We start from the raw sequence: 13,783 nt of genomic DNA on the forward strand, positions 1-13,783 counted from the left end.
CTGCAGTTTTGTGGTCTCAGCATTCAGAATAAGGAGTAACAGGAGCCATACATGGTCCCTTGGTTAAATATTTTGTATTCCTTTTAAAAACATGTTCAGCCGACCTTTCCCTTCAACTTTATCCTTTCTACCCTCTTATCCACCGTCTGTCAAGGATGTAAAACTTACATCCTTATTTTTGGTAGTTCCTGTGTGGTTTTTTAAAAATGTGTGCGTGGCAGTGTCAATCTGGAGGCAGCAGTGGCTCCTGTGACTTCACTAATGCTGCATTAACCACAGCTCCATGTGAGCTAGAGCAGTGTGTGGTGCTGTCCTGAACGTTTTCTTGCATGCAGCGTGGGGATAACTGATAGCTTTCTGTACAAAGTGTTTGGATCCGTGGATGGAAAGAACTGAGAGAGAGGCTAAGCACTGTAGTTTGTGAGTGGAAAATTGACCTCTAGTTAGCCTCCCCCTTCTTCTAAGTATACACTGTGTTTTGTTTGATAGTGGAAATCTAATCCTTTGGGAAGCACAAATTCCTATAACAGCTCTGATATGTATAAATAAACCCATATTCCTCATTACAAACAACATCAAAGCAATCACAGTATGGATTAAAATACACAACCCACCCTCCTCCATACTAATATGCAGCAATGCAGAGTTCAAATGAAGCCATTAGCAGTATCTCCAAGTATTTGGCAAAAGCAACCGCACTTGTGTAGCTACGGGCGATGAAAGTCCCTACTACAAAAAGGGAGGGACAGGGGGAGTAGCCTGCATTGATCTAATTAGTCAATGGAGCACAAAGAATGTAAAATCTCATTATATATCACCAGGAAAATTTGGCTAGAGAAGTAAAGAATATGAAACTGATTTGTCCATGGGTGGGTTATTTGTGTCTTTGAATCTTCCAACAGGAAACAGGATTTCTGAGAACATCTTAGAAACACGCACATGCACATACATGCACACATAGAGAAATATATACATACATACATACATATATATATATATATATATATATATCTGTATGTATATCTGTGTGGATACATAGGATACATAGGCACAGACATACAGCCAGATCCTGAAACTTCTGAGCCCTTACCCAAGGTATGTTTTCATGAGACAGTTCCTGATAGGGAGAAATTGAAGATTTTTTTTCTTTTTTTTTTCTTTTTTTTCTTTTTTTTTTTTTAATTTGTATTGCTGATGCCAGTCCCAGCCTGAAAGCACAGTGTGTAGGTGTTCCAGTGTTACTAAACCCAGACCTGGGGTTTGTCCCATTGCCCCAGGCAGTGCAGCTCTCATGCATGTAACAGATCTTCTTCCTAAAGATCTGCTTAAAAATGGGGACTTAAAATGGCTTTTTGTAGCTTGCTTTTTGCCTTATCGTTGAAGCCTTTCAGGGATTTGTGTTACATTTTTGGAATTTCTCTGAAACCCAGAGTAACTTAAAACATTTATATTTCAATTTAGGCCAAGTTTCTGTCCCAGTCAGTGTCTCCCAAGAGCTGAAGATACACGTTAAGTGCCAAATAAAAATGACAACACATCCCCCCCCATCACCAAAAATTTTTAAGATGGCAAAAACAACCCCAAAACCCCACAAGCCTAGCACAATACACAAGCAGCCACCCACAAAGCCCCAAAGCTAAATAGCTAAATAGACAAAACAAAAGAGGAGAGGAAGAGACACAAGCACTGAAATGAAGAGACTAGTTCAGTCTTGCAGGTGGCCAGTAGCAGGAACAAAGGAAGAAGTCATCCTACTTCTTCCTCACAGAGTAAAACAGAAGGTTTATGAGTCTCCAGAAGTTTGTAGAATCAGGAAGGATGGCATTTGGAGAAAATGAGTGTTAACACTGCAGGTGCAATTAGTGATTTGAGTCTTGATTGCTTATTTTTTAATAAATATTTAATGTTGGCTGTGTTCCAGCTGCATTCTGCTCTGCCCCAGCCAGACTAGTTGGCTCATTTTTGTTGGCCACTTTTGCATCTGTCCACCCTGGTTCTGCTTTGATCCTTTCCCTTGAGCTCTGCTGTGACAAAAGCTCCCTACCTAACTCATCTTCTCCTCTGCTTGAGGTTGTAATGTGGGTTGTGGTCATATCAGCAGTGACTTGATGAGGAGGAGAAAGATCCTGTGACCCTCAGCAGTCAAGGTGAGCACAGTCAGATCCCACAGTTCTGACTGGGTGCTACGTGGAGTAAACTGGCAAAAAGATCATCCTTTCTCCCCAAAACAAGCAGCACATAACTGCTGGTCCCTCTCAGACACTGCAAACCCTCCAGGGCCCATCCTGAGCTATTTCTGAGCAGTGAACACATGTGCCATGTTCAAATAGAGTCTAAAACCAGCAAAACTTTATGTTGAAGTCCAGATCTGCACAAAGAAAAATGTTCATCTCCACTGCTGACAGTGACATTGAACTACCCAGGGGTTGTTGATGCTTCACAGCTGCTTGGAGAATTCTCTGCTTGGTGGGGAAGGACACGCTGGGACACAGAGCAGCTCCAGTGCAAGGTATTTTCTCTTTTCTGGAACTAAATCTCTGGTTGCCATTGCCCTGTGCCTGTCCACAGAACATTTGTTTCTGAACATACAAGTCTGTTTCCTCTTTCCAAAAGTCAGGTGATTGGAATTAACTCTCAGAGTTGAAAGAGTACTGGTTTTTCAGTCTGTGTCAGAGTAGAAGTCTCTTAGGTGGTTTTTGGTTTGCAGCTTCCCATTGCCATTGGTCTGTCAGCAGTGGTGAAGGCACTGGGAGTGCCTCAGTGGGAGATACTGCACAAGGGAAACTGATGAATTGGTATGTAGAAATTAATTATTTTCACCATGTTATAAATATATAAAAATAAAACATGAGCAGACTGAAAAACAGATGTGCAGGTGGACATCCAAGGACCAGGTTTTTGATGAGACAGGTCTCATCCCTGAAACACACCCTTTCATTCTGTGCTTTCCATAAAGCCAGGAGTGCTGTGCAAGGTGTAAGATTAAAAGGATAGCTGGAGCTAAAACAGGAATGCTGAGCCCTTTTTGGAACAGGACTAGAATGCTTCACAAGTGTGGGGTTCTGCCATTTGAACCAAAGTCTAAACCTAACTTCAGAAAAGAAGTTGAATATTTGTGTCCATTTGCAAGCCTGTAAACTTGGTGGCATTTATAATGAAAATAAAAACCATTGGCAATTACTGAGGTTGCTAAATGAGAAATTGCTTAAATACAATGCAGTGTTGGCAGAGGGCTGTGGTAAAGGGTAGAGGGGGTTTCTCCACAACCCAATCATGTTTTAGCTGGTACTGGGAGCTTAATACCTAGACCCCTGCAGGTGCCACGTTTTCAAGACCTGGATCTCAGCCGTTGTTCTCTGGAGCTTGACTTGACCCTTGAGTAAGAGGCTGGAGGGAATGGTTTATACTCATGAACTATGAATGCAGCACAGTGTCTCATTCTGAGTATCTGCTGTGCTCTTGCAGCAGACTTCTTAAATGAAAAGGCAGAAGGTAGCTAAAATAGGCTGTCTAGCCTTTTTATGAGCTGCTTTGTTTTAAAGTTGGCTGTAGGAGTGAGTGGAATATTAGCTGTGGTATGTTGAGGTAGACTGCATCTTGACCACACCACTGAAAAAGTGTGCTCGAATACTTAGTACAGTTTGCAAAGAGAAGACAGTGACTGCAACACCAAAATCAGATGTTGCACTTCCTTTTTTTTGTTGTTTGTTCCATTGCAGAAAAGGACCTCTTAGAGGAGCAGAACTTCTGCGTTGCCCATGTGTGTACTCATAGAGGAGGTGTGTGAGCCTGCAGACACTGGGGGAAACAAGGGGTGCCATGGACAGGGCACTGGGAGCCACTGAAACCATGGCTTTGGTTAGGGAGGGCTCCCCTGCCCCCCAGTCGTGTGCTTTTTCAAGAATTCAAATGACAAGGCAGCTAAGTCATTTGCTTTCATTAACCACAAGCTCTAGGAAGAACAAATTTAAAGTATGCAAGTGCTTTCCTAAAATTAATATAAAATAAGAGGAGGGTAATAATATATTTGAGGAATATTTGTTAACTAGTAGTCTCTTCTCCTGATATTTCAAGAGCTGGGTCTGATACCCATGTCTCAAACTATGATCACAAGAGTTTCCTGAACCCATGTAGTACTGAGTGAGAGAAATATATTTGTTTTTCTCTTTGGTAACAGTTTGTTGTTGTCAAGTAGATTTTTTCATTACTGTGTCAAAATGACTTTTAGATGCAGGACATTCTTGGTGTGAAGTTCCGTGCTAGTCTGACATGTGGCATGCAGGTTTGCCCAACTCCAATTCCTCAGATTTTTCTAATGTGTTAACAGTGAGGTTTGTTAATTGAATGAAACCACATAGATATGACAAAATGTCTTCTGTAATCTGTGATGATACTGCAGATGCTTTTCCTCTTCCACTATTAAATATTTTGTCAAGTGTATGAAAAGGTGTGGGGCTATGAAGAGAAACAAGATTTCAGAGTGTGTTGTCACCTATTTTTACTTCAGAATATGCTTACAAAGACTATCTAGAAAATGCAGCTTTAGGCTACATGTGGGAGACTTTACTCCTGTGGAGTAGTAATTACCTCTAGATAGCAAAACCAGACAGAAATTTTACATTGTTAACTATTCATAAGCTTTAAACAACACTTGGAACTATATCTGAAATCTAAGTTTACCCTGTAAGTCTAAGTTGTGAAATTTAACCTGGAAAAGAAATTAGAAGTTCTGTAATTTGCTACGGTGCAGCTTTTTTTCCATAATCTAATTATATCAATCTTAACCAAAAAAAAAGGCCTTTTTTTCCCTCTTATGGTTATGTTTGAGACTTACTAACATAATGGTGCCAAAACCAGGGTTGAAGTTTCTTGTTTTATAACAGCGTTGCTGTTTTCAGAGCTGGCAGATTGTCTGTTCACAATGGATTCCATATGTGCTGGAGTCCACAACGTGAAGGGATTTACAGAGTACAAGTTGGAGTGCAACTGGTGGAGGTGGGAAGCCCTCATCTCCTTGTTTTTTAGTTTAAAAGGGCTTTATTAAACAGCAGTCACACAGAACCCCAGCATGGTTGATGCAGGAGGGGACCTCTGGAGGTCATGTCCAGCCCCCACACTCAAGCAGGGCCACCTAGAACTGGTTGCCCAGAGCACATAACTTGTGAGTATCTCCAAGGATGGAGACTCCACAGCCTTCCTGGCCAGCCTGTGCTGTGGCTTGGTCAGTCTCACAGTGAAAAAGTATTTCCTAATGTTCAGAGAGTATCACCTGGGTTTGAGTCTGAGTTTGTTGCTGCTGGTGCTGTCACTGGGTACTGCTGACAAGTGGTGTGGCTCTGCATTTTTGACTCCTTCCCTGCAGGTATTTACATGCATTCATGAGATTTCCCCCTGAGCCTTCCCCAAGCTAAACAGACACATCTCCTTCAGCTTTTTTTTTTTTTCATAAGAAAGATGTTAATCACCTTTGTAGCCTTTTGCTGTACTCACACCAGCACATCCCCATATTGTTGTGCTCAGGAGCGTGGAACTGGACACAGTACTGCAAGGGGAACCCTCATCAGTGCTGAGTGGAGGAGGATTAGCTCCCTTGCCCTGCTGGCAGCACTCCTCCTGATGCTGCCCAGATTACCATCACCTTCTTGCAGCAAGGGCACATGTTCAGCTTGGTCTCCACTAGGACCCCCAGACCCTTCTCTGCCAAGCTGCTTTCCAGCTGGGTGGCACCCAGCATGTGCAGGTGCCTTGGCATTGTTCCTCCCCCACTGCAGGATATTTGGTACAGGCTGTGGAGATTGTCATTGACCTTGCCACAGAAAAGGCTAAATGAACAAGTAGTGTTCTGTGGGTCAGGTTCTGCATGAATGCTGTGTCCAAGGGTAATCAAGCTACCTGCATTCATAAAATGTAGTGTGCATTACACCCACAAAAATAAATGAATGAATGACCAATAGATGTAGTTCTTTATCATATTTCTGTCATTTTAAGCAGTTTACACCTTTCAATTGTTTTGGAAGTCTGAAACTGGAATGCAGGAGAAGAATGTGCTGTTCTTGTGTTTCAGAGTGGCTCAGTCTTAGGTTGCTTTGCTTCACCTGGACTTTATTCACACAGGACTATAGCTGAGAGAGGACAGGACAAGTTTCAGGTTTTAGTTCAAATTCTTAGTCTGTCTGGCTGTACAAGCCACAGAAAGGCATGTGCTGGCAGAGGAGGAAATGAGAGCAAGCTGCAAAGTTTGATGTGTAGGAGAGGTTCTTGAACTGTCTCTTCCAGTGGCTGAAAATGATCATGAAGTTGCTGGGCTATTGTGTAATAAATTTATAATCTCAGCTGTGTTAAGAGAGGCAAACGAACATTTTAAAACTTTCCTGCTGGCTTCAGTTTTCTCAAGTGGAGCCAAGCATTCACCTGGGGAAAAGAAGATTTAATACTTTTTTTAGATACCTGTGGAACAGCACTGACTTTTGTAGCTTTTAATCCAAAGCAAGAGGAGAATCAAATTTAAGAGCTTTTTCCTAGGTATATCAAATAGTGTTGCACTGGTAGCAATGAGATCCAGGAGAAACAGTTTCTTGTATTCACATAACCCTCGAGAAGCAAGTAAAGAGAGCTGGAAGTCTTCATATGCATTTCTAGAGGTACTAACTTGAGAAGAAATAATACTGTTCGAATTACCATGCTTCAGTTTTTCTTGGCTGAAAAAATCCCAAGATTCCTTTTTCTTTTTACACAAAAGTATTTTCAGGAAATATTCTTTGATTATGTAACTGTTTTCACAGAAACAGCTTTAAACTAATTTTCCAGTAGAATATGATTTCTAATATTGGGTATCTGGCTCCTGAGGAGACTTCTGTGAATAGCCTTGCAACATCTTTCATTTCTGCCATTGACTTCTTCTAAGCTGAGAATAGACTTGTCTCTAGTTCCTTAAGAAATGAGAAAAAAGTTTGCATTGCCTTCCTTCTGTGTTACTGAGATGAACTGCTTTTTTTGTTTGTTTGTTTTGTTTTGTTTTGTTTAAACCTTAGTTCAGAATTTCAGGAATTTCATGCAGAATTTTATTTTTTTGTGTGTGTTCTTATAGGCAGCTTACCAGTGATTCCTTAAAGCTTTTTTGTTGTCAGAAGGTCCATCAGTTTTAAATAAAGCTTGAGTATGTGTTTCTGATTAATTGAAAACTTTCTGTACAAGTATTGGCAAGTAGACTGATAACACGACTGCAAATAGTTTTGTTTAATTTTGAATATGTGATTTTATACAGCTTTAAAAAAAAAATCAGCAGTGTTATGCCATAGATAAAGATAATGACATGAACAAGTGCATAGTAGGGTGATGTCTTTTTGTTCCAACCCTCAACATTCTATGGTTTTGAGTTGCTTTAACAGATGGAAGTTCCATGCAGGCTGGATGCTGTTGTGCTCAGAGCTGCATATGGATTTCATATTTGGTGGAGTTCCTTCAAAGACTGGAGTATTGGACAGCATTGGCTTGGCCTTTTCACCTCTTATTTCTCTATCTCTTGAAAGTATTATGAACCAGAAATGTCATGTCCAGTCTAGAAGCAAACTCTGTCTGCTGTTAATGTGAGTTTTGGGTTGGCATGAATAATTTCAAGCTTTCTCTCCTCTTACACTTGAGAGTTGTATTGTTTGAGGAGATGTTTGTAAGACCCTGGCAAGGAGCAGTGGGTGTAGCTGGTGATCTCCTGTGATCCCTCTCTTTCCTTTAAGAGCCTGAGTACTGCTAAAATCATATTTGACCTCAGGGGCCTTGAGGATTCCAATCTGGAGATTCTTCTCTTCCTGATTAGTATCAGAAGATAGGAAATACTTTCCTCAGATGATCATTTCTAGCCTTTCTTTCTAAGTAAGCTTTGCGTCTAGCTCCTTTCAGGACTTCCTATTAAATTACTGAGTTAGAACTTTAAAAGGGCACGTGTGTTGACGCCAAAGTCCATCTGGTCCTAGTTTCTAACTCCAACAGTGAACCAAACCAGGTATCTACAGAAGAAGAGAAGCTGGGGGTCCATATGCTATTTACCTGAATAGCTCTCTCGTATTTCAATTATTTTTAAGCTCGGGGGCTTTCTCTTGACGTGGCAGGGCAACAATTGATCCATATAGTTTGGGTGCTTGGGAGATACGAATTGAGTCACCAGCATTTCTGCCTTTGCCCTTTATTAAAATACACTGTTGGAGGAGTGTGTTTGTGGCTCACATGAAATGCTTTATTTATAAAATATATTTTATACTCCATCATTCTTGCTCCAGCCTGAGCTGCCATGGGAGCAGCTGCTTGTCTGCTACAGAAAGAACTCCTTTAGAAATAAACATCCTTGAAAAAACAATCCAAAACAGTGAAAATGTTACTGTTTTCAGTTACTGGTGTTTCATTGTCCCTCTCTTGTAAGTTCAGTCTCCTGTAGTAGCAGGTTTTCAGTTGTGCTGCCCTTCAGGGAGGGAAGTACTGACATTAATTAATTCTTTTTTAAATGCAGATTTCCCATCCCCACCTCTTTAAAACTGAATCCTGGTTTTCTGCTGATAGGTTGTTAAATGAGGATAAAAGCATCCATTCTTCCGAGGTGTAGTGCCATAAATGGACATACCAGCTAATCTAGGGTCTATTGTTTAACCTTTGCCTTCCTTGTGGTCACTTAGGGCATAAGGGATCATTGCTGTGCTCTTTGAAGCACTGTAGGTGCCTAGCACGGTGTGAAGAGCTACAAGTGACTTCAGATAATTGCACTGTGGTGAGGCTGAGAAAAAGAATATGTTATGATTCTCCAGGGCAGTGCTAAGAAGTTGAGTTCTGAGCAAGAGGTCCCACTGTGCTGGACAAAACACCAGCAGCTGAATCTCAGTTTGCTGTGGACAGAGGCTGACTGCAAGAGACCCTGCATTGTAAGGCCTCTGGAGGGGGGCATGACTCGACCAGTGTTTCTCAATCAATTGTGCAGGAACCTCTCATTGGCTGTGACATAAAAGATTATTTTTGAAAAAACCACTAAAATCCACCTATTTTGGGGTAAGGAAACAAAAAGAATTAAAATAGCAGTAGTACATACTACATTTATCTTTGTATTTCGTTGCAAGTTAATGTTAAGCATGGTATCATTGGACAGGAGACAGGTTTTTCTTTGGAAAGATTGACCAGTATTGGTGCCACTTTCTATGTCAAGATCTATTGTTTCTGCTATTTTTGGCATCCTTTTGACTTTTTAAGAAATTCAAGTTGGCTGCTGAAATTGCTGATTGGTTTTTTGGACTCAAAAGTTTACCACAACTCTTTTTTCATATCAAGCTCATTGTGTTTCTTTTCATGCCTTTCCTCCATGTTGTACATGTACATTATAGATGTCCTTGCAGTCCCAATATCACCATCAGAAAAACAACATGGTAGATATTTACATGATGTGCTATTTCCACAGACTTCTAGTGGTCTATTGAGTTGAGAAAATGTTTGAATATGGAAAGATAATGTTACTGGATTATTCTAGTCCCTTGAAGAAATGGGAAATCAGGAGAGAAAAATTAAGATACATGAGTTTTAAAAATACTCCTGTGAAAAGTTTAAATTCTTCTCCACCTTTCCCAGACTGGTTATCTAGAAGGTGGAAAGGCATATTGTTTTCATAATGGGTGTTAGTTAAATTTCAGTTGTTGCATGCCCCTTTAAGCTCACAGTGGTCAGAATTTGAGAATGAAAAACTATTTACTGAAGGTAAAATTTCCCTCAGGTGTGTTAAATAAGCAGCTTCTACCTAAAAATAAAACTGGCATACTAATTCAGTAGTTTTTGCGTGCTTTAGGGGCTAGCCACCAGTTGCCATAAATTATTTTTGTGTTTAACTTTTTCCCCTTTTAAGTAGTTTTTAAGTATGCAATTGTGTTCCTGCCTATGAGAGGTAAGTTACAGAATTGACCAGCTGCACCCTTAATCCTCTGCTATCCTGTAAGCAGAAAAAAGTTCTGGAAATGTCAGGCTGATGTAATTCATGGAGAACATTAGCTACTCTTAGAAGAGGCTTATAAAATATAAGCAGGTTCAAAATCACAGTCTTATTAACACAGCCTTTCCAACAAGAAGATCATCCATCTATCAGGGTCTGCTAGAGCCTATTTCATGTGCTCGTATTTTGGAAAGTCTGTCTGAAAATGCAACACTCTCTGTGGAGCTAAAAAATGTTGTGAAGTCCTAAGGGAACACTAGGTGTGATGGTGATTTCTTATGGAAAAATATGAACAGATCACCACTGCAAATAAATAACTGCTTCACATAGTGGTAATATGAGCACAAGGATAACAATCTGTTTTGTTTATATTATTCCCAGAGAAAAGGGGAGGTCACTATAAAGTACCACTTTTTATTCTGTAGATTTATATTCTGCTGCATTTGTCATCTTTGTAGGTGGTTGGGTTGGTTTGTGGGTTATTAACAAGTCACTTTTTTATCCCAAAGCATTGATGAAAGGTGGCTGTGTTTCAGCTGTTGGAAATATTAATGAATGGCTTACACTCAGCTGAATATAGACTGTGGTATAGACTGCTCACAGCTGCTTCACTCTTCTCTTTTTGGGGCAGGCTTCTTTACCCATAGGAGTTTTCTGTGTCCTTCCATTTTTCTTTGTCTTTTTCTTTCCCTGCTGAATTTCCTGTTTTCCTTTCTATGCTACCTGCCTGATCTGTCTCACAAGTTCTTTCTTGAGCTAGGGAAAGCTGGGTATATTCACTGGAGGTGCCACTCCAGAGTCTGCTGGTGAAAGTCCTTAGAAGCCATTCAGAGAAGGGTTGAGGTTGGAAGGGACCTGGAGCTCAGCTGGCCCAAGCCCTGCTCAGGCAGGGTCACCTGGAGGTGGCTGCTTGGGGCCATGACCAGATCACTTGGGATTTGCTCCGGTGGTGGAGATTCCACAGTCTCCTTGAGTAACCTGTTCCAGTTCTCAGGCACCCTCACAGCAAAAGTGCAGCTTTCCACAAGATCTGCAAGACTCACAGAGCTACAAGCCCACCACATGAGTTTCCTGAATATGCCAGTCATGCCACTTTACTGTTGCCAAGCTGCTGTGTCTGCTCACACAGTGATTTAGCTCAGCCCAAGAATTGATTTCCATTTGACTGCATCTTTGTCTTTAGCAATCAAATAGGTTTTGTTTTATCTTAGTGACTGAAATAGAGGGGTATGGTCTTAGAGGTCTCTTTGTTTTTCTGTCAAAAGATGTCCTGTGTCTATGCTGAATAGCTGGTTTTTTCATAGATGCACCTGAAATACAGCTTGACTACATGAATCATGCTGATGTGTAGAATTTAATTGCATTGTTTTACTTTAATCTTCTTCAAAGAGCCAAGAGCTTTTGAGTGTTATATTTAGAAATATTTGTAAAATCATTTTGCATACATTGCAGCAGCATCTAAAAAAAAAATCACACCTTACCACCTTCTTGTGTTTTTTGTGTAATTCAGTTCATTAAGGCGTTTGATGTTGATTTCACTTTGCCCACAACAGATTTTAGCTGAGCTTGGCAAGGCCTCATTAGGACATTTGTCATTGAAGTCTTGAGACTAATCAGGGGCTTTCAGTGTGTGACGCTGTTCAAGGGGAGCTTTCAGTGTTTCATGTGTAAAGCACAACACATTTAGTGTTTCATTTATCCTTTGAGATCCATTTATCACTTACAGAGAGGGAAAGAAAACCCTGAGTAGAGTAAAGCCTATTCTAGTCAATTTGTGCTAAATTATAAGGATTGCACCTTAAAATCTTCCCTTTTGTCTGCAGTCAGCAGATCTTAGTTGTCAGATATTAAAAGATCAGTTAATATGGTATTTTATTATCTTTTCTTGTCTTTCCTCCATGTTGTACATGTACATTGTAAAGGTTCTTGCAGTCCCAATATCACCAGCAGAAGAACAACATGGTAAATATTTACATGATGTGCTATTTCCACAGGCTTCTAGTGGTCTGTTGAGTTGAGAAGATATTTGAATTTGGAAAGGAGAGGGTAAAGATCTTACAGGATTATTCTAGTCCCTTTGAAGAAATGGGAATTGCTGATTTAATAACAGGAGTTGTGCTTTTTGCCATATGATGAGGCCTGTTTGTAGATTTTTACTTTGAATTCTCGTGATTTCATTTGATATGCTAGAGTGGAGCTGGATCTCTGGGAAGGTGGATGGCAGCAAAATTTGAAGTAAAGGCTGTGTACACGTACCTGTATTGACCTGCATGTGACACCTCCCTCTTCAAGCTTTGCCCTGGCTCCTACTATGATACCATCTCAGGGAGAGAGCATTTCCTGCTTTTTGCCATAAACTAACTACCACTTAGAGGGCTCAATTGCTCTACAGAAAACAGAAAAATCCTCCAAGTCAGAGCTGCCCTTTCTGCATCCAAGGGAAGCCTGCTTGCCTTTGTTGGTGTTCTGTCTGTAGTATTGGGGAGGAATGTTTGGGAGAGGGAGACAGCAAACATTTAGTCCATCATTTTCTTAACCAAAATACAAGCTATTAAACATTTTATTGCTGTCTGATTCCACATTTTGGACCTCCTTTCCCAAATATGTTGAACAGTGTATAATTTGGGAGCGTTGCAGTAAGGTCTCACCAGTAAGGTCTCTCACCAGTAAGGTCTCTCTTCTGTTCCCCAGGCTGAGCAACACGAACTCCCTCAGCCTTTCTTCACAGCAGAAGTCTTGCAGCCTCCTGGTGATTTTTGTGGCCCTCCTCTGAACTGGCTCTCAGTCTCTCTCGTACTGGGACCCCAGAGCTGGCTACAGCACTCCAGGTGGGGCGTCCCCAGAGCGGAGTAGAGGAGGACAATCACCTCTCTCCACTTCTGGCCACCCTGCTTTGGATCCAGCCCAGGATATGAGTGACTTTCCAGGCCAGGAGCACACGTGGCTGGCCTATGGAGATGTTTTACACCCACATCTTCAGCAGGGCTGCTTTCAATCCCATCATATCCCAGCCTGTGTCAAACCAGGGTTTGCCCTGACCCAGGTGCAGCATCTTGCACTTGGCCTGGTTGAACCTCATGAGATTCCTGAAGTTCTGCAGCTTGGTGTTGTCTGCAACATCCACAGATGTGCATGGGTTTCAATACATGTGTCTGCATCCTTGGACTCAGTCTTCCCTTGTACATTTCAGTCAGCAGCTCTAGTGTTTGAATTATACTTCTACTGTCCATTTCTGTAAAGGTAGATGGAAATGTGGAAGCTTCATCCTCATCCTGCTGCTGCACTGTTGTAAGGGAAATGCTGTCCTAAGTGTGGCATCAGTTTGGCTCCAGCACCTGAGTATCTGTGACGAACTTTTGAACCTGCAGTATTGCCTGTGGGACTGATAGTGTTCTAAATAAGTGAGCTTTTGGGGTTTGCCTGGACATGATGTAATGACATAATTGCAGAACCATTTGCCTTTTAACCACGGATACAGTTTTGGGGTTTTTTTTGTTTTTTTTTTTTTTTCTTTTTAATGTACTCTATTTAGCTTAACAGAATAAAAAGAGACTAATCTTCAGTCTCTGCTACTCCATCAAGTAAGCTGATGGGCAGATACAAAGCTCCCTTGAAACTACATTTGCAGGAATGCCAGTGTTATTTTTAACTGTCTCCAGCAGGAGGCTTTTTGTCTGGAAGGAGTCCAGGGGTGTACATTGTAGCCTCTGTTCAAATTCACCGCTGTTAAAGGGATGATTTTTGTGCAGGGCACAGGTGGGTACAGTTGTATCAGTGGCTGGCTGTTCACCTCTGCTGTTTGGCTGGTGGCAGCTGGAAAATCCAGTG

General features: G+C 41.2%; 1 protein-coding gene across 1 annotated transcript in view; it reads left to right on the plus strand.

Moving 5' to 3' along the window:
- LRP5 (LDL receptor related protein 5) overlaps positions 1-13,783 on the plus strand; it is a 130,999-nt gene that overhangs the window by 83,419 nt on the left and 33,797 nt on the right. The window lies entirely within an intron of this gene.

This window comes from Molothrus ater, chromosome 6 (assembly GCF_012460135.2).
Source record: "Molothrus ater isolate BHLD 08-10-18 breed brown headed cowbird chromosome 6, BPBGC_Mater_1.1, whole genome shotgun sequence".
Lineage (NCBI taxonomy): Eukaryota > Metazoa > Chordata > Aves > Passeriformes > Icteridae > Molothrus > Molothrus ater.